Source organism: Trachemys scripta, chromosome 1 (genome assembly GCF_013100865.1).
Source record: "Trachemys scripta elegans isolate TJP31775 chromosome 1, CAS_Tse_1.0, whole genome shotgun sequence".
NCBI lineage: Eukaryota > Metazoa > Chordata > Testudines > Emydidae > Trachemys > Trachemys scripta.
This window is the reverse complement of record NC_048298.1, coordinates 257,521,597-257,548,803: the sequence shown is the minus strand read 5'-3', so window position 1 is coordinate 257,548,803 and position 27,207 is coordinate 257,521,597. Positions and strand designations below refer to the sequence as shown.

At 40.6% G+C, this 27,207-nt stretch overlaps 1 pseudogene; it reads left to right on the top strand.

Annotated features, from left to right (window-relative positions):
- Window positions 1–11,406: 11,406 nt before the first annotated feature.
- Window positions 11,407–27,207, top strand: part of LOC117880122 — a 31,420-nt pseudogene continuing 15,619 nt past the window's right edge.

The window sequence follows — 27,207 nt, the reverse complement described above, 5'->3', positions numbered from 1 at the left end:
AATACCTTTAAAGAATCCATCCTTAGCTCTCTGATCTCCAGTTACTGCTGTTTTACTTTTTGCTGCTATATTTTAACACTTTCATGTGAGCAGAATATAAGTGGCATATTTAGGATTTTATTTATTTGTTCTTAAATAGCAATTTATTGAGCATTTACCAGTTATATGTTCCTTGCTTTTAAATTCAATTAACACCTGTATTGAAAGGGGATATTTTTTAAAATCTGTATTTACATTTGTTCTACTTTCCTCCACTGAAATACTGTCAATGGGATATTTGTAAAATCCATATAATAAAAGTTCCTTATAGAACCACCCTAGTAATTAGTTCAACCTGTCAACTATGTGTATGTTTACACTAAGTTATTTTATATACAAAGAAGTTCTTAGGACCAGAGTAAAATATCACAAGTAAAGCTAACATAGGATCTTTTGTAGAAGCCTATGACTTAAATGGTATTTCCAGTCAATGCTTCGTAATAGAAATTCAGGAATCAAATGTTCAGATACAGAATAATGAAGACTCAAATGTTATTGTACTTGATCCCATTGCCTTAAAACAGTGGTGGGCAACCTGCGGCCCATGGGCCGCAGGCAGCCCGTCAGGGTAATCTGCTAGCGGGCCGTGAGACAGATTGTTTAAATTGACTATCCTCAGGCCTGGCCACTTGCAGCTCCCAGTGGCTGCGGTTTGCGATTCCTGGCCAATGGGAGCTGCGGGATGCTACAGCCAGAACGTCCCTGCAGCCCACACCGCTTCCTGCAGCTCCTATTGTCCAGGAACAGTGAACCCTGGCCACTGGAGCTGCAGGCAGCCGTGCCTGCAGACGGTCAATGTAAACACTGTCTCATGGTCCACCACATGCAGCCTGGGAGCTGCAGGTTGCCCACCACTGTTTTAGTCACTGATCTTGCAAACGTTTCATGCACATAGTTAAAGACACATGTGCACAAGTGTTTGAAAAATTATATACAGAACAACCTCAGAGTTACGAACACCTCAGGAAGGCAAGTTATTTGTAACTGAAGAAAACTTTGTTTTTTCTTTCAAAAGTTTACAACTGAACTGACATACAGCTTTGAAAGTTTACTATGCAGAAGAAAAATGCTGCTTTTAGTCATCTTAATTTCAATTAAACAAACAATTTCCTTACCTTATCAAATCTTTTTTAAAGATCTCTTTATATTTTAGTAGCTTACATTTAACACTATTGTATTATATTTGCTTTTTTTTTTTTAATTTTATTAATCTCTTCTGCTCCCTTGTTGCATTCTTCCGGTTACAAATGAGTGTGAGGTTGGCTGCTGAGTACGTAACTCTGGTATTCGGAACTCTGAAGTTCTACTGTATCTAATAATCTAAGATTTATAGATTTCCCCTTGAATACATGGAATGACTGAAATATGGTAGCTACAAAAGGCTGGGTACTGCTGATAAACTAAAAAAAAGCACAAACAGGATAGAAAAAAAAAGTTCTCTTTACTTGTTTCTGGAAACATCTTTTTTTCCAAACTGTTACAAGAACTATTTTAGGGGACACTGTTTTACATTCTACTCCAAAAAATGAATTCTATTCCAAAAATGGAAAAATACATAAAAATACTTTGTAACATTTGAGTTCTTATTTAAACAAGGCTGGATTCAAAATTTTTCAGACAGCAAACTCATACATTATTTCTTAATTATAAAATATTTGCGTTTGTAGAGCTAAAAATTAGTCACAATTAATAGGTACTTTTATTGCACATATTCCAGGAAAAAAGTAATACTCAACTTCCATATAGCACTTTTAAACCTGATCACTTATATTTTGAATATTACAGATAGTGTGAACTGCATTAGGAAAAAAAGCAAAATGAGAGACTGTTTGGAGATGGGGAGTTAACAGTACAATTGACAGCTGAGGCAAGAACATAAAAGTGCTAGGAACATTATAAAAATAATTATGTTTGCTGCTTATGCATTTTTCAACTGAATTCTGATCAATCATCTCTCTCTCATACACAAAGTAAATGCAAGTAATTTCCCTTTCTAATTATTTAAAACCAGATGGAATCATTTTCATTTCAAATCACAGCCATTCCAATCTATTGTGTAAATACACAATAAAAGTGTATACTGTGCAGATTAAGAACGTGTTAAAATACCATATGGAAAGTAATTATTCTGTCTGTAATCCACTGCCTTACACAGTGCCATCCCCAAGTCAACTATATCCAACAGAAACACTTAGGGCCAGATTCTCAGTCCATGTAAATCAGCATAGTTCCACTGAAGTCATAGGTATGCCAGTTCATGTTCACTTCATTAGAACTACATTGATTTATACCAACTGAGCATCTGGTCATTAACAGTTTGCCTACTTTGGGACACTTAGAAAAGTTAAGACCATTTAACTAAGGTGTTCTGTAAAAGTGCATTAAATCCCTAGGTGGATGCTCTCATTCAAAGTTAAGTGGTCATAGTTCACTTTAGCTTCATCATCCTTGAAGACAAATCCTAGATTTTAAACCTGGACAATTCAGGATTTATTCCCAATCCTGGCAGACAGTTTTACTCACTTAGGAGAGCTCATTGAACAAAACATGTTGTTATCAGCACAAGTTCTCAGTCCTCCGCACCTTGCAGAAATAGAGCTGACTCCAAGGCACAAAGTAAAGGAAGTGCTTAATGTCAGTCATTGCAATGGACTCCTTTATTTTCAACAGGAGGCCATAATATTTAGATGCTGTCTACTTTTGTAGACTGGGTGTTGCTGGGAAGCAGGGAGAAATGCCTAGATTTGTACTTTGCATTCAGAAGCTGCTCTTTGTCAGGTATGTTTTGCTCCCTCTTTACAGGTAGTAGCAAGGCTATTGCCCCCAGCTGAACTGAGTTTCTTATGTATTGCATGACTTTCCAGGAGTGAAGAGCAGCTCCCCAGGGCAAATAGCATGGAAAGCATAGCAGACAAAATCCAGGAGTTGCAAGGAACATATCAGATGTGCTCCTTTCCCCCTCTCAGTGAAGGCTCAAGTTTGTCTCAACTTTATTAAGAACTACCGTTTGACTAATACTGAGAACCAATCAAAAGTACAGTTACAGTCACAAAACTTTAATACAATGTTGAAATTAAATGAATGGAGCTCTTTACCTTCATGTTAATTTTAAACTCTCCATATATGCTTCCTGTACTCAGGTAATAAAAGAGAACATTTAAAATGTCTGTGTGCGGTGATATTTTGGCAGAGCTATTGCAGACATTGAGCCACCATGAGCTAATTAAAAAGAAACCCTTTTCCTAGAAATATACTGGCTGTGAAATACATCTACAAAAGGGGAGTGGCTTAAAAGGGAGGGACTCAGCCTGTTAGAATTCTTTCAGTTGGGCAAGTAGTAGCTGTCCCTTCCTCCTCTCCTTTAGTGGGTGTAAGCAGTGTCTGGAATGAACACTCGCCTGATATCTAGGATGAGCTGGTGGAAAAGACTTCAGGAGCAGACAGTCTTTGCATAGACATGACAACTCTAAGTGCACAGCAGATTGAGCTGCTTTGTCAAAGTGATCAATTTTGGTTGGTTTTAGGTTACAAATCACTCTATTATTTGAATGCAGGGGTAAAGAAATGTTGCTCTCCTTATTGTACAAGGAAAGGAGAACTATGCTTAGCCTACTTTGATTGAGGAGGTCATCTAAACTGAACCTCACTTGCTAAGCAAGGGGTAGGAATGCAAAATCGGGGAGAAGTGAATGAAGACAGTGGTTTGAGATGTGGATTCAGTCTAACAAGTTCTCAGCACTATTTGACCTACCTGTTTTTAGCATCTAATGACAGCTGATTAGGCTCAATTGAGAGTTCCTTTCCAATTCATGATTCCTAGAGCTGATATCACTGCTGAGCAGGTGTAGGAGCTGAGCCTTAGGCTAGATCTACACTATGAGGGGGCGGGGGTAGACCTAAGATACGCAACTTCAGCTACGTGAATAGCATAGCTGAAGTTGCGTATTTTAGGTCGATTTACCTGGCTGTGAGGACGGCGGCGAGTCGACCGCTGCCGCACCACCATTGACTCCACTTCCGCCTCTTGCTGCGGTGGATTTCCGGAGTCGATGGCAGAGCCATCAGGGATTGATTTTATCGCGTCTTCACTAGACGTGAAGAGTCGATCCCCAGTAGATCAATTGCTACCCACCAATCTGGGAGAAGGGTTATATAAGGAACATGAGGTAGGTATGTGGGTGAGAGTAAATGTGAGAGTGCTGGAAACCACCTTCCTCCCATCACTGACTTTTCTAGCTGTGCTGACACAGTAGGTACAAAGCAGACAGCACAGAGAGCAGCAATAGGCAAGGGATGGGAGAAGGCAGTCTTGGCTGTCTCCTCAGTAGCTTCTAGAAGCCCAGAGGAATTGTGTCAGCAAGAACCATACTCACTCCCTGGAGCTCTGTGTCTGAGTGACATTCCAGATGGGATGAGTGACAGCAGAAGCAAAGGTGTGACTGTCACTCCTGATGAGCGACACTTGGCAGGTATGCAAGTATATGACAGTAGGTGCAGTATGGTATGAAAAAAATTAACTTGAGGGGAATGAATCATCCTAAAATACTCATGGTAATGATGAATTAGAAAAGGTCATCCTATCAAATGAAACTACTTCCAATATCCTGTTGCTCAACATCAGGCTGGACCTGAGATTTACAATTGTTTTGTGCAGACTTCAAATCTTCCATATACTTGTGAGTAATGTGACCATCGTAAAGCCATGGCAATAAGCCCTTTCCACCACATACACCTCTACCCCGATATAACGCAACCCAATATAACATGAATTCGGATAGAACGCGGCAAAGCAGTGCTTCGGGGGTGCAGGGCTGCGCACTCTGGCGGATCAAAGCAAGTTGTATATAACGCGGTTTTACCTATAACACAGTAAGATTTTTTTGGCTTCCGAGGACAGTGTTATATCAGGGTAGAGGTGTACTTATATTTTTCCCATATATCAAAGCTGTTTGAATAATGAAAACAATTTATCACCAAAAATTATTCAACAGATAAATAATTTACAACAACAAATTCTGCAACCTCTACCAGAGTAGAGAATGTCTTTAGATTTAAAACAAAAAACAAACAAAAAAATCCCTACAAACAATTCTGTAAGAGGGGCAGACTCACCCCTGTGGCACCTCCTGCTGGTTTCTCCAGAAATTAGCTCTTCCAGCATCCTGGACCGCCCTCTGCAGGCCGGTGGTCTGCCATCCTCTGGCCCCTATGTCCCTCCCTGGACCCCGGTGCCCTTTTACCTGGGGTGCTGCCCCCTGGCAATAACCCCCCAGTCTTAGGGTCTCCCCTCCCTGGGGAACCCCCACCCACTATCCCTACCTCACCTCAGAATAAGGCCACTGCCAGTCATCAACTAACCCCTGCTCCCTGGGGCAGACTGCAGTATAGGCCACTCATCACAGGCAAGGTTGGATTTGGACCTGTTGCCTTGGCCTACCCATGGGCTGCCCTCTGCAACCCCCAGTACCCCTTGGCCTCCTACTAGGCCACAGCCTGTCCCCAGCCCTGTTCCACCCAGGTACTCTGTCTTAGCTCCCTATAGCCAGGCCCTTCTCTCTCTGAGTGGGAGGGGGGGGGGGGGGGAGAGAGAGAGACTATTTGGGCTCCTAGCTCCCAGCCTTCTTATACAGGCCAGCTGTGGCCTGATTGGGGCGAGGCCCAGCTGTGGCTACTTCCCTAATCAGCCCAGTAGCTTTTCCCTTTGCCCCAGCCCTCAGCCAGGGCAGTTTTAAACCCCTCAGGCAGGAGCAGGGTAACCACTCTGCAACAGGACCATTGAAATCACTGGGTGTCTTTCCCTTGACTTTAATCAGAGCTTGAATGTCCACACATTGCAAAGATTGTCCCATGTTCAGATGTCCTGGATTTTTGCACTGAATCCTTCAGCCCATCTCAAATGTGCTTTGCACTTGTTACAGTATAAACCATTAAGCTTTTTCCCCCTGCTTTACCAAAGCTCTTTTTTCACTTGTCTAATTTAAACTTTTACTATAAATGTTTGCGTGTCCAAGGAAGTAGAGTGAAAGAAACTGTATGCAGTGATAATTCTGTAATTACCACTTTGCATGGAAAGACTTTGTATGTGTTACATCTGTCTTTGAGGAATGCAAACCAAATTTGCCTTTTTAGGTTACTGAGCCAAAAAAATAATGTGTATCATGCTAATTTACAAGATTTCATAATTGTTGCAGCTAATTTTGGAATGAGTAATTTCACCCCCTTTATTGAGCACATGTGTCTATTTGTGAACAATATAGAACATCTGCATAGGAGGTGATTTGTTTATAAACTGGATTTTAAAATGAGAAAATGGGAAATCTGAACCATTTTAGAAATTTAATTTTGTCTAAAAGAAAGCAAATATTTGATACTGCATGTGTTTATTGCCCATAAATAATGTGACAAACTTAAAGTTTGAAATTTTGGTCTATAATATATGGTGTTATATCCCGCTAATGAACAACATGACACTTACATCACTTTATCGTATAACTCCTTAATTTAAGGGCGGTTATTCAATATTAATGATGCTCAAAATAATGAAAGCAATTTGTATTTTTTAATTCTGCTTTTGTTGAAAAAGCTAAGTACTGCAATGCAGTCGTCCTTGATTGCTAGTCTAGCCTATATGGTAGAATGATATCCATAGTCCCTACACCGCACTTACACGGGGATTAGGACATACATACAAGAATTAGTATTAAAATCAGGATACATATAAATCCTCTGATCTCTCCCCTGGCCTTCTATCCTTATCCCCCCATATATTCCAGGTTATACAATGCTGACAGGGAGACCTCTGAAGAATGAAGGTGTAGATGCCACACTGTGTAGCCAGTCCACTGATGGCTCTTCACCCATTTCTCTCCCACACCTTGCACATCCCTTCAGAGTTTAAATGGCACAGAGAACATTCACCAGGGCTTCCATGTGAAAGTGAATTTATCCATAGTGTATGAACAAGGCTCCACATGATTACTGCATATTCTGTTTCCTTTTAATTTTTAAGTATCTTATTTGTTTTGATATGGATTTGTTGACAAACACATTTTAAAGGATAGTGACTTGGTATGGTTTCACTGTATTTGTTCTCAGACTTAACTAAATGACCTCAATGGCCTGGGACCCGAAAATTGCTTGGACCTCTATCTTCCACTATTTTTTTTTCTTTAATATGTTTCAAATTTATTTTTTACTAACTGCTATTCAGCAGCAGAAAAAAAAAGCATTCATATGGAACCACAGTTGCTAAACATGCTTCTGTTCTGTCAGTGTTGTTGTGAAACCTATCACAAATCTATGCTATCTACAGTGTTAGCTATGCAACAATAATCATTTTCAGACACATTGGAAAATAACACCTCAGTGATTTTTAAAATTGTGTAAGGTCCTGAAATAATTTTGTGAGCCTATTTAAACCGTTTGTAGCTGCTTGATTTGACATTTCAGTGTGCCTTCAAAAGTATTTGTGAAGGAATCTGTGCTCACTCTTCCCCTTTTAAAACATCTGCATATTGTTTGAAGTGTATTTGCTGAATCTACAAACCTGTCATAGCTGGAGAATATGCGAATCTCTTACTTGATGAGTAAGTTCAGCTTTCCCTTTTGCCAATCTGGTACAGCGATTGTATGGCTTCAGATAAGGTCTGCTCAGCTACTTCTGTCATTCCAGGAATGTGTGATGTGGTGTGGAAACATAGCAACTGTTAATGTTGCTATAATTAATGTTGATTGAAAGAACACTCTACTGGGGAAAATTGTCACATCTCACATGCATAGCTTCTTTAAGAATATTTGTACGTTTCAGGGTTACAATACCTCCTTTTACTATATCAAGGTAAAAATAAAAACAGTAATACAAAACAAGTGTTAATCAGACATACCTCGCTGTCCTGAAAACTGAGGTGATCGTGCTTGGAAGAGGACAGCACAATTAACTGGCTTCTTCACAAGAAAAAACTGTCCCACTGCATAGGAAAGATTGGAAGTATGGCTTAACCAGGAGATCTTCAATGATATAAAACTCAAAAAAGACTCCAATAAAAAGTGGAAATTCAGTCAAATTTCAAAGGATGAATATAAACAAATAACACAAGTATGTAGGGATAAAATTAGAAAAGCCAAGGCACAAAACTTGATCAAACTAGCTAGAGACATAAAAGGAAACAAGAACACATTCTACAAATACATTAGACATAAGAGGAAGACCAAGGACAGGGTAGGCCCATTACTCAATCAGCAGGGAAAGACAATAACAGAAAATATGGAAATGGCAGAGGTACTTAATGACTTCTTTCGGTTTTCACCAAGAAAATTGGTGGCGATTGGACGTCTAACATAGTGAATGCCAGTGAAAATGAGGTAGGATAAAAGTCTAAAATAGGGAAAGAGCAAGTCAAAAATTACTTAAGACAAGTTAGATGTCTTCAAATCACCAGGGCCTGATGAAATGCATCCTAGAATACTCAAGGAGCTGACTGAGGAGATATCTGAGCCATTAGCAATTATGTTTGAAAAGTCATGGAAGACGAGAGACATTCCAGAACACTGGAAAAGGGCAAATATAGTGCTCATCTATAAAAAGGGAAATAAGGACAATCCGGGGAATTACAGACCAGTCATCTTAACTTCTGTACCTGGAACGATAATCGAGCAAATAATGAATCAATCAATTTGCAAATACCTACAAGATAATAAGGTGATAAATAACAGTCATCATGGATTTGTCAAGAACAAATTGTGTCAAACCAGCCTGATAGCTTTCTTTGACAGGGTAATAAGCCTTGTAGATAGGGGGTGAAGCGGTAGATATGGTATATCTTGACTTTAGTAATGCTTTTGATACTGTCTCACATGACCTTCTCATAAACAAACTAGGAAAATAGAACCTAGATGGAGTTACTATAAGGTAGGTGCATAACTGGTTGGAAAATTGTTCCAAGAGAGTACTTATCAGTGGTTCACAGTCATGCTGGAAGGGCATAATGGGCGGGGTCCCAAAGGGATCGGTTCTGGGTCCGGTTCTGTTCAATATCTTCATCAATTATTTAGATAATAGTGTAGAGAATACACTTATAAAGTATGTGAATGATACCAAGCTGGGAGGGGTTGCAAATGCTTTGGAGGATAGGATTAAAATTCAAAATGTTCTGGACAAACTGGAGAAATGGTCTGAAGTAAATAGGATGAAATTCAATAAGGACAAATGCAAATTACTCTACTTAGGAAGGAACAATCAGTTGCACACATACAAAATGGGAAACGACTGCCTAGGAAGGAGTACTGCAGAAAGGGATCTGGGGATCATAATGGATCACAAGCTAAATATGAGTCAACAGTGGAATGCTGTTGCAAAAAAAGCAAACATCATTCTGGGATGTATTAGCAGGACTATTGTAAGCAAGACATGAGAAGTAATTCTTCTGCTCTACTCCGCACTTATTAGGCCTCAACTGGAGTATTGTGTCCAGTTCTGGGTGCCACATTTCAGGAAAGATGTAGACAGATTGGAGAAAGTCCAGAGAAAAGCAACAAAAATGATTAAATGTCTAGAAAACATGACCTATGAGGGAAGATTGAAAAAAATGAGTTTGTTTAGTCTGGAGAAGAGAAGCCTGAGAAAGAACATAACAGTTTTCAGGTACATAAAAGTTTGTTACAAGGAGGAGGGAGAAAAATTGTTCTTCTTAACCTCTGAGGATAAGACAAGAGGCAATGGGCTTAAATTGCAGCAAGGGCGGTTTAGGTTGGACATTAGGAAAAAGTTCCTGTCAGCGTGAAGCACTGGAATAAATTGCCTAGCGAGGTTATGGAATCTCCCTCATTGAGGATTTTTAAGAATAGGTTAGACAGACACCTGTCAGGGATGGTCTAGGTAAGATATTTATGCTTGTATCTGTAATTTTCACTACATGCATCTTAAGAAGTGGAGTTTTTTATCCATGAAAGCTTATGCCCAAATAAATCTGTTAATCTTTCGGGTCCCACAGGACTTCTCGTTGTTTTTGTGGATACAGACTAACACGGCTACCCCTCTGATATTTGGTCTAGATAATACTTAATCCTGCCTTGAATGCAGGGGACTGGACTAGATGACCTCTCAAGGTCCCTTCCAGTTCTATGATTCTAAAACATTTGCCATTAGCAAGAGCATCAAACCTTCACATTAAGTCAGGGTATAGGCCTTACAGACTCCTCAGTACTAATGGAAGCCCAAATATCCATGACAGCAAACAAATGTCCACTTTTATCTGTGACAGGCATAAAATCGTACACTACTTTATCAGCTACCCCCATCCTTGCTGATCCATGTATCTGTAACATATAAGTTTGATTATTGCACCGTAGGATATCTCTGTATGAAACCACATACAGAAACAAAGCTCAAACTGGTACAGAACACAGCAGCCTATTTGTTTAGCAATACATGTGACTGTGGGCACATTGTCCCAGTACCCTATTCTGGCTCCCCATTGAATTCAGATTTCAGATCAAGGTCTCTTCTAATTTTAAAATCCATCCATCAGATTGGTTTTACCTTCCTGAGAGATCAACTCACCTTCTGCAACCATAAATGTCCATGATAACTATACTCCCATGAAATGGCTCATCAACATGGGGAGGCTTGTGAGTACAAGAGACACAGAACTTTCACAGGACCTATCCCGGACCTAGACAATGGAACTCATTCCTGCAAGAGGAAAGAACAACCATAACCTCACCAATTAGAGAACTAAATGGAAAAAACTCATGTATCTAAAATGTCGTTCCCTCAATTTATTCACACTGACAACTCCATAAGCAAAAAAAACCCTGAACAAGCAAAGCTAATGAAAATATTTCTATTAGTGTCTGTGGGAATGCCCGAGGTAGAAAAATTCTGTTTCTAACTATAGTACATAGGGGTCATCCAGTACATTAAAGGGAGCATATCAGTACTACGCTAGACAGATTCTTCAACCATTCTTTTATATTTACAATATTTTTGTAACTATGTTAAAAAAATATGGAGTGAGAGCATTTTGGTAAACTGTCCTACAAAAAATGTTATTCTAGTTTGCAAAATAGAGAATCATTACTTGTGTTCACATGTGAGGTACTTGGTATGTTTCAGGCAAATTGGTTTCATATTTTATTATACCTTTTAAACCAGACTTATGCTTGTGCCAATGTATGACCAATCTGAACTTTCTTTGTAAGTGCATATACTACACATAATAAGGATTTCTTCATTTCTGCAAGAGGGCTGTCTGATGAATAATACAAACAGTAGGGGGAAGTTACTTGCTTCCAGGTGGAAGGGTGGTTGAGACCATCTACTGCATTGCAGCTGGAGGCAACACCACATCAGGAAGGGATGGGGGTGTAATGCCTGCCAGGGAGAGAACTGTCCAGGTTGTTAGCTACCAGCAGGTTGCAGCTGAACCAGAGATAAACCTGTCTCTAGGGAGCATAGAGAAATGTGTCCCAGAGGAGAGCCCAGAGAAGGGGAAGGAGATCTCAGAAACCACTGAGGTGAGTGAGGATTCCTGTGACTCTTTCACCCAGGGAAGCAGTGTCCTTCCAAGTATGGGAGGGTCTGAGACTTGCTCCTTTCCAGCAGAAGGCAACATGCCCTCAGGCACAGGGGCAGGGGAGGTGTTGTCAGTGGTTAAGGAAACTGTCCCAGTTGTTAGCTGGCAGAGTTTTGAGGATGAACAAGGGACAGAACCTTCCTAGGTAGCACAGAGAACTGTGTCTTAGGAGGGGGCCCAGAGGAGGAAACTGGGTAAGGAATAGTGGGGGTACAGGAACGTCTCCTCACTAGTCACTTGGGGCAGGATGCCCAGGACACAAAGGGGATGGCTGGTGCATCTATGCACCCAGGCACTCGGCCTGTGACCCAGGTTTTGAGAAGGAACTGTGTAACTGACCTCCTGGAGGGGAGCAGTCACACAGCTGACTTCTCAGGGACAGAGAAAGGGGTGGCAGAGGGTATCCCAATCTAGGACCCAGTTTTTCAGGATGTTATTTCTGATAAGTGTTTGGAAAGTAACTGTGTCTCTTTACATCAAGATGCAGCTCCAATGCCTGTGACAGCCGAGGAGTTGAGACCAGGAAATTGCCAGGAGGTAGTTTGCGAGAACACAAATGACCCACCTGACCAAGAAGGCGGTGTTTTCCCTAAGGCTGGTGAGATACAGAGAGCAGTTGTGGGAAAAGGTGAATCTAATTGAAGGGTAAACACACCTAGCCCAGAAAGCACAGATCACAGCCCTCTAGGGCAGTGTTTCCCAAACTTGGGACGCCGCTTGTGTAGGGAAAGCCCCTGGCGGGCCAGGCTGGTTTGTTTACCTGCCCCATCCGCAGGTCCGGCCGATCGCGGCTCCTACTCAGGCTGACCAAATTAAGGTTGCACAGGAAACCTTAATTCTGGCATTTCCTAATTTTTGAGTTCTTGACTTTGCAACCTTAATAAGGTTCTTTTTAATTTAATGTTGTGTGTATAATAAGATATAGGTCTACACTGTAGACTGGAAGAGGATACCTTTGCCTTAATTAATGGTCTAAGAGTATTTGGAGGGAATTGTGTGGAATAAATATATGTAATTAAATTAAATTGTGTCAAGAAGAATGGAGAAACTGAAAGATTCTTTAACTCTAAAATCAGTTAGATGAGTGTTATACTAAATTATGCTAAAACATGTTTGAGACTGTAAAGAACACAGCAGAATAATGGACTGAACAACATATTAGGTCTTTTTCATCCTTTATAAAGTTTAGGTCTGAACAACCACACCTGCAGAAAACGAATAGGTGGGGGATTAACAGGAGGACACCTCTGACATTCTCCTCGGAGAGGATTTTTCTCAGTTGTTTCAAACAACAGCCTATGTGGCTCTTCTAGGATCCATATGAATCCAGGGCCCCCCAGGCAGTGCCCCATAACCTCCATGATGTCTCTGGAGCTTCCCTAGCTCCCTAGCAGCACAGCTCCAATTTAGGTGTGCTGACAGAGTTTCCATAGCTGGCAGATGCTCCTGAGACCCTCCAAAAAGAGGAATATCAGCTGTGGGACAGGTGGCACAGAAAACTTATACAACTTCTAGCTGTGTTATCTTTCCACTCTAAGCTCCATAGAGGGTGGGGAAATGATACTTGTCTCACTCTGTCCCCATTTTCAACTCGCCCACTCCTTCCATGACACTACACCCCATACAGATCCCTGAACTGATGCAGTGAACCTTGATAAGTCAGGGGAAGTTTAGAATCTATCTCAGAAATAGCTGAGTCCCTCTTCCTCACAGGAGGAGAGATCCAGGGTCTTATACCTTCAAAGCACTTAATCACCAAGTAACTTATTTCTCATGAGTAGAGAGAACACTGAGACTACTTGTTTGAGCAAAATTATGTGCATGCTTTACTGCTTTGCAGAATCAGGGTTCCCCACTGGCTGAGGTTCTTAGGAGAGCAATTGAGCCCTATGATTATTTTTTTAAAAGTCACTATTGCATTTACTTTTATACTTGTATGCCAAAATGGTGCTTTGGTCATATTGCTGCTGTTGCTGAAACAGTCATGTTTATTTTTTTTAATATATTTCTGACTAGTATAATAAATAGTCACATTAAATCCACATATATTATACAGAAAAAGTTGGCACTTAACTCATTATTTTCTTTTGAGACAACCTTGTGTGTGTGTGTGTGTGTGTGTGTGTTTGTTTAATGGAAACATTACACATCAAACTATAATAAGTTCCTTCTACCCTGCTGTCATAACTATAAAGGGAAGGGTAAAAGCTGTCCTGTGTACAGTACTATAAAATCCCTCCTGGCCAGAGACTCCAAAATCCTTTTCCCTGTAAAGGGTTAAGACGCTCAGGTAATCTGACTGGCATCTGACCCAAAGGACCAATAAGGGGACAAGATACTTTCAAATCTTGGCGGGGGGGGAGAGGGGAAGGCTTTTGTTTGTGCTCTTTGTTTTGGGTGTTCGTTTTGCTCTCGGACTGAGAGGGACCAGACATCAATCCAGGTTCTCCACATCTTTCTAAACAAGTCTCTCCTATTTCAAACTTGTAAGTAAATAGCCAGGCAAGGCGTGTTAGTTTTCCTTTGTTTTCTCAACTTGTAAATGTACCTTTTACTAGAGTGTTTATCTTTGTTTGCTGTACTTTGAACCTTAGACTAGAGGGGAGTCCTCTGAGCTCTTTAAGTTTGATTACCCTGTAAGGTTAATTTCCATTCTGATTTTACAGAGATGATTTTTACCTTTTTCTTTAATTAAAAACCTTCTTTTTAAGAACCTGATTGATTTTTCCTTGTTTTAGATCCCAGGGGGGTTGGAACTGTATTCACCAGGAGTTGGTGGGAGGAAGGAGGGGGGATGGTTAATCTCGCCTTGTTTTAAGATCCAAGGGGTTTGGATCTGTATTCACCAGGGAATTGGTGAAGGTTTCTCAAGGCTTCCCAGGCATGGGAATTCTGGGGATGGTGGCAGCGGACCAGAGCTAAGCTGGTAGTTAAGCTTAGAAGTTTTCATGCAGGCCCCTACATTTGTACCCTAAAGTTCAAAGTGGGGATACAGCCTTGACCCCTGCCTATAGTTTTTTACTGCAATTTACACTTCTCAAATGGACAAGAATGAGGTGGTCTTTGTGTAAATATTGACAAGGATTTATTAAATGAAGGAAGTGCACACTTCAGTTTAAAAAAAAAAATGTGTTCTGTACTTTTGCCTGAAAAGGGTACAAGAGAATCTCAAATGTCATACATATTTTATTACTCTAGTCCTTAACAGATGATGCAGTTGTCTATTACTCCATATCATGTCAAAATTTTATTTCCCAGAAATGGAGGATTTCAGCTGTCATCTGTCTATTAGATAATTGTACATTATATGTTAGTATTCTTAGAGAATATTTCAAAGATAATTTTGAAATGAAATACAATCACACAGTGTTATCTTTCTAAATCACTCTTGCAGAGCTTATAATGCAAACGGAAATAACAATTCCTTTTTTGAAAAGTATGCAAAAAATCTAATCACTACTACTAAACATCAGATCTAGGTTATACTGCCAAAAGTGTGTGTGAACATTTATTTGAATTGAAAATGTGGTATTTGGTGCCATTTTCACCCCCTTTTATTTTCTTCTATAGACATTTGTATAAGCAAATTTTTGATTGAAAAAATGTTCATGGAAAGAGAAAGTTTCACAATTGCTTGCACAAATACAAATGTGCATTATTTATTTATCTATTTATTTATTTATTTAGCACCAGAGGTATCCATGAAGCAATCCAGAAAGCTCTTCGTAGTTTGAGAGTCATCAGAGAAGAAGCAGAAAGAACATTATGGATAAAATCTGGCACCCTTTCACTGTGTAGCAGCTTACTTGACCACTGAAACTAATAGGACTACTTGAAGGGTGAGGGACTAAGCATGAGATTGGACGATCTGGCCATGTGTGATTTAGATGAAGAGCCACATATCAAAAGTAGCAAATTACAAACAGGGAATGCTCAAATCTAAATAGTTTAAGAACAATTATTAGGATTACAAGTTTGTGTTTATCAATCATCAATCAAGTCTGTTAGTAGAGGATTCACAAAGAGAAGAGGAAGATAAATCTGTCACACAATTTTTTTTTTTTTTAATACTCGGCCCAACTCTGCAAAACATTTAGGTCCTGATTCTGATTTACCTAGTCAACATCCATCCATTCACACAGTGCACTTGTAAGTATGGTTTATTTGCAGCCCACGCTTCATCCTGGTGCCAGACATACTGGGAGAAGGCAGCTCCTGGCCAGAAGGTACTGTTAGTATTGTGGAAAACTGTCCCATGAGGCAGTATGAAAGAGCCAGGAAAGGGTAAAGGTAGGTTTGCCAACTTTCTAATTGCATAAAACCAAATGTCCCACCCCCACTCACTTCATCCCCCCTCCCTCCATTGCACACTTTCCTCCACCCTCACTCACTTTCACCAGGCTGGGACAGGGAGCTGGGATGCATGAGGGGGTAAAGGCTCCAGCTGGGGTTGCAGGCTCTGGGGTGGGACCAGAAATGAGGGGTTCAGGATACACAAGAGGGTTCTGGACTAGAGCAGAAGGTTGGGGTATGGGGGATGAGGGATGATGGCTCTATATGGGGGTGTGGGCTCTGGGGTGTGGGCTCTGGGGTATGGCTCTGGGGTGAGGCCGGGGTTGTGGTGTTTGGGATGCAGGAAGGGGCTCTGGTCTGGGGCCAAGAGGTTCAGAGTAGGGGCTCTGGGGTGGGGCTGGGGATGTGGGGTTTGAGGTGCAGGAGGGGGTTCAGGACTGGGGCAGGGCATTGGGTGTGGGTGCAGGAGAGAGCTGGGGTGTGGGAAGGGGTGCGGGATACTGGCGGTGCTTACCACTACTCCCAGGAAACAGCCACCGGGTCCCTGCAGTCCCTAGGCATATGGGCAGCCATAGAGGCTCCACGTGCCGCCCCCACAGCTGTCATTGGTCACAGTTCCAAGCCAATGGGAGCAGCGAAGCCAGGACTCGAGGCGGGGGAAGCTGACGGAACCTTCCATGGCTGTGCCTATGCCTAGGGGCCGCAAGAACCTGGTGGCCATTTCCAGGAGCCATGCAAAGCCAGGGCAGGTAGGGAACCTACCTTAGCTCCGGGGCCCTGCTGCATCACCGACTGAACTTGTAACTGTCCAGTTGGCTGTGCTGACCAGCCTCCAGGTTCCCTTTTTGACCAGGCATTCCGGTCAAAAAACAGATGACTGGCAACCCTAGGTAAAGGGAAGCAGCAGGGAGACCAAACTGAAGAAGATGGAGGTGCTCAGGGCTGCCCAGAGGATTCAGGGGGTCTGGGGCAAAGCAATTTCGGGGGCCCCTTACATTAAAAAAAAGTTGCAATACTGTAGAATACTCTATTCTCGTGGGGGCCCTGATCCTTTCCAGAGATATATCAAAAATAGGAGTCTGAGGGCTATTTCAGAGAGGACACAAGGGAATCCTCTCAGAGACTAATATTTGTCTAATCCAAGCCTCCAAATGGTTTACAGATTTGTGTTATCACTGCCTTGGTGATTAGCTGAAGCTGACCAAGACTTTTGCTGGGCTAATGAACTTCATCTCAGATGTTATGCTTAAAGTCCCTGTTTTAAGTTATACCTCTGAAATCCTCTCATTGAAGAGTCATGACTCTTATTTATTTTTTCCATAATTTCATTTCAACACTATTTCCACTCTATCAAATATGAATTATTGACAGATGAAAGCTGATCCCTCGAACCACATATTGTAATATTTCATCAACAATGCTATAGTTAAAAGCAACAGAGGATCCTGTGGCACCTTTAAGACTAACAGAAACTTTCGTGGGTAAGAACCTTCTGAAGAAGTGAGGTTCTTACCCACGAAAGCTTATGCTCCCAATATTTCTGTTAGTCTTAAAGGTGCCACAGGACCATCTGTTGCTTTTTACAGATTCAGACTATCATGTCTACCCCTCTGATACTGAATGCTATAGTTATAAGCCCGTTAGCAGGTATGTGTAATATTACAATTTTTGGACCATTGCAATGTGGTATTAATAAAGATACGGACTTAATACATAAAATGCCTCTAAGATATTACCATCTTAGCAGCAGTTCAGTTTACACAGTAACTAGTTTTCTCTTCTTTTAAAAGATTGCATCTTTTGATCAAGTTATAGCACTTCATGTTCCCAATCCTGCCTTTAAAAAAAATGTATCACTGTATCTCTAAATTGCCTAAGAACCTTTTAGGCAATATTTCAGCATAGCAGTCAATATTTGGAAATAAATGTAGGTGTCTCCCTCACTCAGCAACTATTCTGAGTGAAGGTATGGAGCATATAAAACAAATTTAGCAGCTACTCTTCAAATTATTTTGCTTCTCTCTTGGTAGATTGTAATGATTCGGGGAATCTGTCTATGTACAATTCATGAATTCTGTGTGATGTTATGAACTCTTTGTATACATTTATGTCAACGTAAAAACTCCATTTTGATTGTGAGGCTTTTCTGCTTTTTTAAGAAACATTAATCTTGAACAGAAATTTGAATGACACAAGGCTAACCATGGAGGTTGTTAAACCTTTAAACTGGTGGTGGGCAACCTACAGCCCGCAGGACGCAGGTCCCATTGGCCAGGAACAGCAAACTGCGGCCACTGGGAGCTGCGGACGACCATGCCTGAGGAAGGTCAATGTAAACACACTGTATCACTGCCCACCAGAGGATTACCCTCATGGGCCACATGTCACAGGCTGCCCACCACTGCCTTAAACCTTGATGGATCTTGAGCTGAAGAACCAGAAGAACCAGTACACCCAGGTGGGCTGGTAGCCAGGCAACTGATCACCTGAGAGGGGAAAGAGGGTGAACAGGAGTCATCTGAAAAAGGACATTTTAAGAGATAAACAGACCAGATCTGCTCCGAACAGCCCCCCTCACTGACCAAAACAGGAAAAGAAGCATGTTCTGTAGTAGTGAAATCCAGAAGAGTAGATGCTGACCAAATCCTAAAGAATATTTAAGTGAGGAAACTTATGCAGAGAGCTGCATACAGTTGTTTCTTATTTTGCACAGAACTGTGTATCTTTTGTGCTGTCTCGGCTAAACAGTAATTGCTAGAAATACTCTACAAAGTCTGTGTCTATTTGTACTATCATATGTGCCTCAAGAGGCAAACTATATACCAGTGTGCCCTGTGACATTATCCAATTAGAATATGACCATGCAAATCATTGTTGCTACCACTGTTATATAATTGCAAAGAATCTTATTCAGTGTGTGTCAATAGAAAGGGTTACGCAGCTCGCTTGCTAAATGACCCAGAGTCAACCTTTAGAGATATGTTAGAAAAGTATGTAAATGATAATTAGGGTCATTTCCTTTTAGATAAGCTAGAACTTTGAAATGCAATCCTGTATTGTTACAGAATTAGAGGTGATTCTAATTGCGTGTGTTTACTTATATCTTGTGAGATGTTAGCCATGTACACAGACAGTTCCTGTCTATTACTATAGCTATTGATTCAGAGATCAAAAGGGAATATTAACATTCAGATTAATCTTGGGTGAAATAATGTCATTGTCTATATGTCTCTTTAAAGTTTGTGATAAACTGCCTAATGGATAAATTGTCTTATGTTAATTCCTGTAGCTAATGTTTAGGTATAGGTCTACTTCAAAGTCTCCATGATTGCTGATTGTTAGCCTAAGGACTCCAAGCTGTCAAGAGAAGGCCTGGAACTGTATAAAACCCCTTGGGTCATGATCCTTTTATCTCAGATCTGCTTTATGCAGGGAAGCTTAAGTCATAAGATTGAGATCTACAGTCCTATCTGGATCACCCTGAATATGAACACTGGAATATAACCTATGGACTAATTCTGAAATAACTCTTTGCAACTATAAAACTCACCATCTCTACTGTGAATCTGATCTCAGAGCTGAATTCATGTCTGTATGTATACTGATCTTTTAACCGATACGCTTTCTCTTTTCTTTTTTAATAAATTTTAGTTTAGTTAATAAGGATTGGCTGTAAGTGTGTATTTGGATAAGATCTGAAATATTCATTAACCTGAGAGGTAATGTGTTCAATCCTTTGGGATTGGTAGAACTGTCTTATATGACTGATAAGATTTTCAGTAATCCTCATCATATTTGATTTGGGAGTCTGGGTGGATGCCTGAGACTGGATTGTTTTAAGGGTACTGTGTTGTTGGCTTTTTCAGTAAGGTATTATAGAAGCCATTTTGTGCAGGCTTGGTAAATCGAAGTATTGGAATATCCATCAATTTTGGGGATTATCTCCCCCATTCTTTGCAGTTTACCCTAACTGAGTAATTTCAGTGTGGATCCCCGGGACCCCGGTCACATGCCCACAAGGACACAGCTCTGGGAACAAGTGTATGTGGCTGTCAGCTCCAGTCCTGTAGCTGGGCCATGGAGTCTCAGTTTCAGAAGGAACATCATATAGAAAGTGAATGTCAGTAAAGTATCAGATGCCACAGCCAGTGCTGAAACCTACTCAGTGCCCACAAGAAGCATAAAACTACGACAGGCCCAGTATGTGGGTCCAAACCTAGCAATCTTGTGAGTGTCAAGCAGGAAGGGCTTGACCAGAGCTGTGACATAGGTTAAATCAGATATTCAAAGCCAGTCAGTTTAACTCTGATTTGTGTTGGCATTCACAAAAGAGAACAATAACTCCTGCTCTGCCTGATTTGGAGCAGGGACTTGAACTTGGCTTTCCTATAGTCCCTGTGAGTGCTCTAACCATTGGGCTATTGGCGAATCTGGGATGAATAGTTTTCTCATGCTCGCTCACTCGCTCTCTGGTTTTGACTAGAAATTCCATCCTGGTCCTGTTAGAATTTCCTGACCAAAATGTCATCAAAACCAATAGAAGGGTGAGTGCACTTGATTCTGAGTAGGGCAGGGTGTCCCGTATCCTTGGTGAGTACCCCAGCCAGTGAGTATAGAGTCACTTTCTCTATGAAGTACAATCGGTTACCTAAGTCACGTGTTGGTTTTTTCTGGTCCCTTATTTTATGGTTTAGGAGACATCCAGATCGTTCAAGTTAGCCACATGAACACTTCAGCAATGAATACAAATTTGTACAAGTATCCATGTCTTTTTTCGTGAACATTTTTTAATCAAACATTTGCCATTTAAATGTTCACAGCCAGCAGTAAAAGTTAGGAATGTCAGAGATGCAAATGTCATGTTTGTATTCAAAGAAATATTTTGTTGTTGTTGTTGTTTGGCAATATTCCACAGTTCTACTATTTAGTTACACAATGACCGACTGTTGTTTTCACTCAAAATCAAAATCCAACACTACCTTTCTATCTGTATTCATCTGCAGCCCTCACTGAAGTGAAGCCAGCCTAATGGAACAAGCTTTTTTATATTTGAGGCAGGTATTTGACCTAGCTTCATTAAATAAATGTGACACATAAGAAATTCACAAACAACATATCAAAAGAAAAACTCCACAGGAAATAAGCCCCCCCTAAATTCTGTCCTTATACTATGGCAGGCAAATTAGCAATTACTGACAAATTAGCAGTAATTAGTCCAGAATGTAAAGGTCACTACCCTTTATCTTTAAATCCCTATCTTACTATTTCGGTTATCAGATAAATGTATACAAAGAAGCACAAACCCACGGTGCACTAAATACAGCCCATTTTATGCCACAGCATTTAATTGATTCTGTAACAATTTAATATCACAGTGGGCTATAGAAATGGTTTGTGTCTATACACAACATGTCTAACATTAGACTAGTGACTGTGACCACTAAAAGTTCTGTTTTAGGGAGCAGCATAGGTTGGCACACGATGGTTTTCTTGTCACTGTTTTTGGCTGTGTGGTCAGTATCCCCACACTGTATCAGTACAACCCCACTGACTGTACCAGTGTAACCAGCTTGTCTCATTCTGCTTCTCTAGAACCTTATATAAATGTTCTCCAGGCATTCTATCTCCTTTTGAGATGATATGGAAGAACTGTCTGTACTTTCTTAGAATACACAACTACAAACATAACTAGGCAGTGTAGCAGGTGTGAACAAACTCAGCTGACAAGAGATACCTTGGTTGTCAGATCTCTTGTGTTGTGATTTAAAAAACAAAAACTGTTTTGTGGCTACAACTCAATCTTGTTCACTGAAACTGGATCATCTGAGAGGGTTAAATATCTCTTACAGAAATATGGTTTAATGTGTATCGTCAATAGGCCCTAACATCTCTTTACAAATCATACCCTGCCTTTGGGAGACATAGGATCTAAAATAAGAAAAGTAAGCAAGCTCCTACTCAATCTACCACAGAAGATCGATTCTCATAGACTTAGAGAGGAAAAATTCTTTAATACCTTCAGTGATCAGTATTCACTGTGAGGGTCCCAGATCTTCTTAACTTCCTTCCTTCCCAGGACTGTAAGACTTTGTTAGCCTACAAGGCCCACCCTTTCTCCATTCTTTATGAGGAGAGGGTGTTGTATATGCGTGGATAGTGATGATACAGGACTCCAGAGGGGACTGTCATCTATGAACAACTGAATTGTTTATGACTTATTTGATTTGAGCTAGAGCAGGGGTCGGTAACCTTCGGCACATGGCCCATCAGGGTAATCCGCTGGCGAGCCGCAAGACATTTTGTTTACTTTGACCGTCCCTGGCCCCCCGCAGCTCCCAGTGGCTGTGGTTCACCATTCCCAACCAATGGGAGCTGCAGGAAGTGGCGTAGGGACATGCTGGATGCCTCTTCCCACAGTCCCCATTGGCCGGGAACGGCAAACTGTGGCCACTGGAAGAGGCGGGGGACCGTGCCTGTGGACGGTCAAAGTAAACAAAATGTCTTGCGGCCAATCAGTGGATCTGAATTTCCCTCATGCCCCTGCATGGTCTACCTGGACTTGGTTCTAGGTATGGAGGAATAAGGGGTGCTATGTGTCTGCTTACTCTGCACCAGACCAGGTGGGCAGCATGGGCAGGGAATCAGCCAAATGAGCACATTTGGACAAAGGAGTCACATGCAAGCAAAACATTACTTCTCATGGGCAGGCAGGAAGGGAATTGTGAATTTCTTCCTTCCAATGGCTTTGTCCTTGGGACACGATCAAGCACTGAATGTTACAGAAGAAATGTTTCAGATATGTGTCCCCTACCAATGTCCTTGTATACATTTCCCCCTTCATATTGTCAGTTATTCTGAAAATGGTTTAGATTATAATTATATGTGTTGAATGATATCATTTTTTTCTTGGCATAGTCCAAAATGGAACTTAAAAATAGAAAGCATGTTAATGGGACTCCATTAATCAAATACACAGCTATCCATCTGAACTCCCAAGCTAATTGACATGTCTTTTTCAGTATGGTAGAGTTGAAACATAAAAAAGGGGCCCAAAGAAAACAAGCAAACAAAGAAGAGCTGCAAGTATAAGATATAAGTTCCATGAGCAAAGACTCCTGATTAAATGTCTAAAGTGGCAGTGGGTTCAGTTATCAAGGTATAAAAGTATTCAAACCCCTTGCTATTCAAGTTGAAGTTTTGGTTAAAAGAAAATATGAACTTCAAAGGAAGAAACTATCTCTCCTCTCCTCCATTCTCCAGTCATCTCCACCTTTTTGCCCACAACTACCCTCAGACTCCAGAAAACCCTCTTTTTAATGCCTTCAGTAGGGTGATAGTGGCAGGCAGGCTTGTCTTCCCCATAAATCTACTCTTTCCCAGTTTTCAATATGTCCACTTCGGCCTTTCCAGGTTGTTCAGGGACCACCTGCGGTGAGCTACTGCCTCTTCAAAGGCTTAAATGGTCTTCTGATATGCAGCAAGTTCTTCCTGACGTGCTTCATGGATATTTGGATATATACAAGTGATCTGTATAGTGATTTAAATATCTAGTCATTCCCACACCTCAGAAATGCTGATATGAAATGGAAAGAAACAAATAGAAGATGAATAATAACCCTTTCCTTTTTGTCCTGACACTTCTCCCCCCACACACACACATCCTACATATAGCCTACTAGAATTCACAAGTGTTATTCCAGACTAAAGCAATTAAACGTCTTCTTATAAAGGATAAACAGTTTTGTGAAAGAGGCAATCTTGTGCCTTATTCTGATCTCTCTTACATCAGTTTCACATCAGCACAACTCCACTGACTTCAGCATAAGCAAAGCAGAACCATGCCCCTTGTGCCATGATCTCTACTTCTCTGAGGTTGCTCCATGCCTTTCATATAAAACAAGTCAAAAGCACTTCCATGGACCAGCAACTTTTGAAAGACTCAGTCTGGCAAGCACTTTACATTAAAAAAAAAATCCCATTGAAGTTAATGGGAGTTTTGCCTGCTGGACTGGATTCTAAATGAGCAGGTTGGTGAAGAGCTTGCTTATGTAGTTACATTGTGAAAACCATGGGATATTTGCCTCACCATAGTTGCCTCCTTTATTGTTGTTGTTAGTGTGGGATTATTTCCATACATTATATGTACCCAAAGTAATGGGGGGGGGGGTTAATATTCCCCCCATTACACAACTCATTGTCTAATTGAAAACATTTGTCGAATACTAGGTCCCATTTCAAAAAGCTTCCTCCAAAACCACCTTCATACATTAAAATCACAGGGCTTAAAACTGTATATTCTTGAAAGAGATTTGCATATTCTCAGTCTGCATGGTAATGGATAAGATTTACTCCACCCAAAGATTTAAAAAAATCAGGTGTTCATTTCCTATTGTTTTGAGCTGATGATAATCACTAAGGGCTATATTGTACTATTAGGTTTTAAGCAGAACTCCCCACTGATTTTAGAAATTGATGGCCTCATCTGATCCTAGATTACTTAAAAGGAACTTGGTGACTTTCTACAATCCATTGGTAAAAATAAGCTGTGGGTATTATCACTCTGCTATGTTCCCCTTTTTTTTTTTTTTGACATGTATATGCTAAATTCACTGACTGGAAATAATGACAATAGCAATAAAAAGAAGAACAATCTGTTTTTGGACACTCAGAAGTATTAACAGCTTCCAGACTAGTGATAAATATCCCAAACTCCTGGTACTTAGCAAAATAAACGGTATTCCCCTCCACCCTCACTGAAAAATCGCAGCCAAACTACTGTTATTAACCAGGACTGTGATTGAAACATCAGAGATGAAATATCTCAAACCTGACCTAGTTTTCCAACAAATGAACAATACTGCTGTTTTCCCCTTTATTTCACCTCTACTTCCCCTCCTCCCCTGCCACACTCCCAACAGCTTTACATTTTTATGGCTTATATGTAAATGTATTATAAAAAAAAGATTATTTTGATTGTTAAATATTACAGGTTGTAGGACGCCAGCACGTAACACTGAAGGAGAAAAGAATTTTGTGGATGGTAGACAGCAGAGAAGCCTGGTAATAGAAGAGTACTCTACTTGTAAATTAGATCATGCTGAGAGTGGCATTTTGAGCAGGCTGTAAAATATGTTTAAATGTATTCCATTTACCAAGTGCATAAGAAAATAGGTAATATATTTAGAGCACAGAAGAGGTTTTAACTGGCAGTAGAAGCAGCAAATTGCTCTGGCACTTTTTTTAAAATGATATTTGAATCTGATTTTATTTTCCCATTTTAAGAGCTACAGTGCAATGGCTCAGTGAGATGTAAAGATACTTTTTTATTAACAATACCCAGACCTTGCCTGTGGATGACTGCAAAATACCTGTGCCATTTTACAAATGATAATGCATCATCGTTATAGAGTGGCAGCGATCATTTCATAGGTAGTGTTGAAGCCAGCTTCCCATTATAAATCCCAAATTTAATACCTTCCCCATCTCAGAAGTCGTCTTGATATTTTGTATGCCACATCTCATTCTAGGAGAACACTTTTCTGCGAAGTTTCATTTACACTAAGAACCCTTTACATTGATCTGGCAGTGTAAGGGGCCTGAGGTTGGGCAAAAAATAAGAGACTCGGGCCCATAGGTTTTGAGATAAAGAAACTGTTTTATTTTCTTTATATCTCTAAAATGGCTTGTTCTAGACTCTCCCAATGTATATTGTTGTGTTGGCCTATGCAAATGAGTAGTAATATGTTGAGATGGGAGGATTTATTGAGTTTAATGATACATAGTATATGCAAAGTTTAAATATCTGTTTTAAACATATATAGATTCATAGATTCATAGATTCTAGGACTGGAAGGGACCTCGAGAGGTCATCGAGTCCAGTCCCCTGCCCGCATGGCAGGACCAAATACTGTCTAGACCATCCCTGATAGACATTTATCTAACCTACTCTTAAATATCTCCAGAGATGGAGATTCCACAACCTCCCTAGGCAATTTATTCCAGTGTTTAACCACCCTGACAGTTAGGAACTTTTTCCTAATGCCCAACCTAGACCTCCCTTGCTGCAATTTAAACCCATTGCTTCTTGTTCTATCCTTAGAGGCTAAGGTAAACAGGTTTTCTCCCTCCTCCTTATGACACCCTTTTAAATACCTGAAAACTGCTATCATGTCCCCTCTCAGTCATCTCTTTTCCAAGCTAAACAAACCCAATTCTTTCTGCCTTCCTTCATAGGTCATGTTCTCAAGACCTTTAATCATTCTTGTTGCTCTTCTCTGGACCCTTTCCAATTTCTCCACATCTTTTTTAAAATGTGGTGCCCAGAACTGGTCACAATACTCCAGCTGAGGCCTAACCAGAGCAGAGTAGAGCGGAAGAATGACTTCTCGTGTCTTGCTCACAACACACCTGTTAATACATCCCAGAATCATGTTTGCTTTTTTTGCAACAGCATCACACTGTTGACTCATATTTAGTTTGTGGTCCACTATAACCCCTAAATCCCTTTCTGCCGTACTCCTTCCTAGACAGTCTCTTCCCATTCTGTATGTGTGAAACTGATTTTTTCTTCCTAAGTGGAGCACTTTGCATTTGTCTTTGTTAAACTTCATCCTGTTTAACTCAGACCATTTCTCCAATTTGTCCAGATCATTTTGAATTATGACGCCTTTTGAATTATGATCCTCCAAAGTAGTTGCAATCCCTCCCAGTTTGGTATCATCCGCAAACTTAATAACCGTACTTTCTATGCCAATATCTAAGTTGTTGATGAAGATATTGAACAGAGCCGGTCCCAAAACAGACCCCTGCAGTACCCCACTTGTTATGCCTTTCCAGCAGGATTGGGAACCATTAATAACAACTCTCTGAGTACGGTTATCCAGCCAGTTATGCACCCACCTTTTAGTAGCCCCATCTAAATTGTATTTGCCTAGTTTATCGATAAGAATATCATGCAAGACTGTATCAAATGCCTTACTAAAGTCTAGGTATACCACATTCACAGCTTCACCCTTATCCACAAGGCTCGTTATCCTATCAAAGAAAGCTATCAGATTGGTTTAACATGATTTGTTCTTCACAAATCCATGCTGGCTGTTCCCTATCACCTTACCACCTTCCAAGTGTTTGCAGATGATTTCCTTAATTATTTGCTCCATTATCTTCCCTGGCACAGAAGTTAAACTAACTGGTCTGTAGTTTCCTGGGTTGTTTTTATTTCCCTTTTTATAGATGGGCACTATATTTACCTTTTTCCAGTCTTCTGGAATCTTTCCTGTCTCCCATGATTTTCCAAAGATAA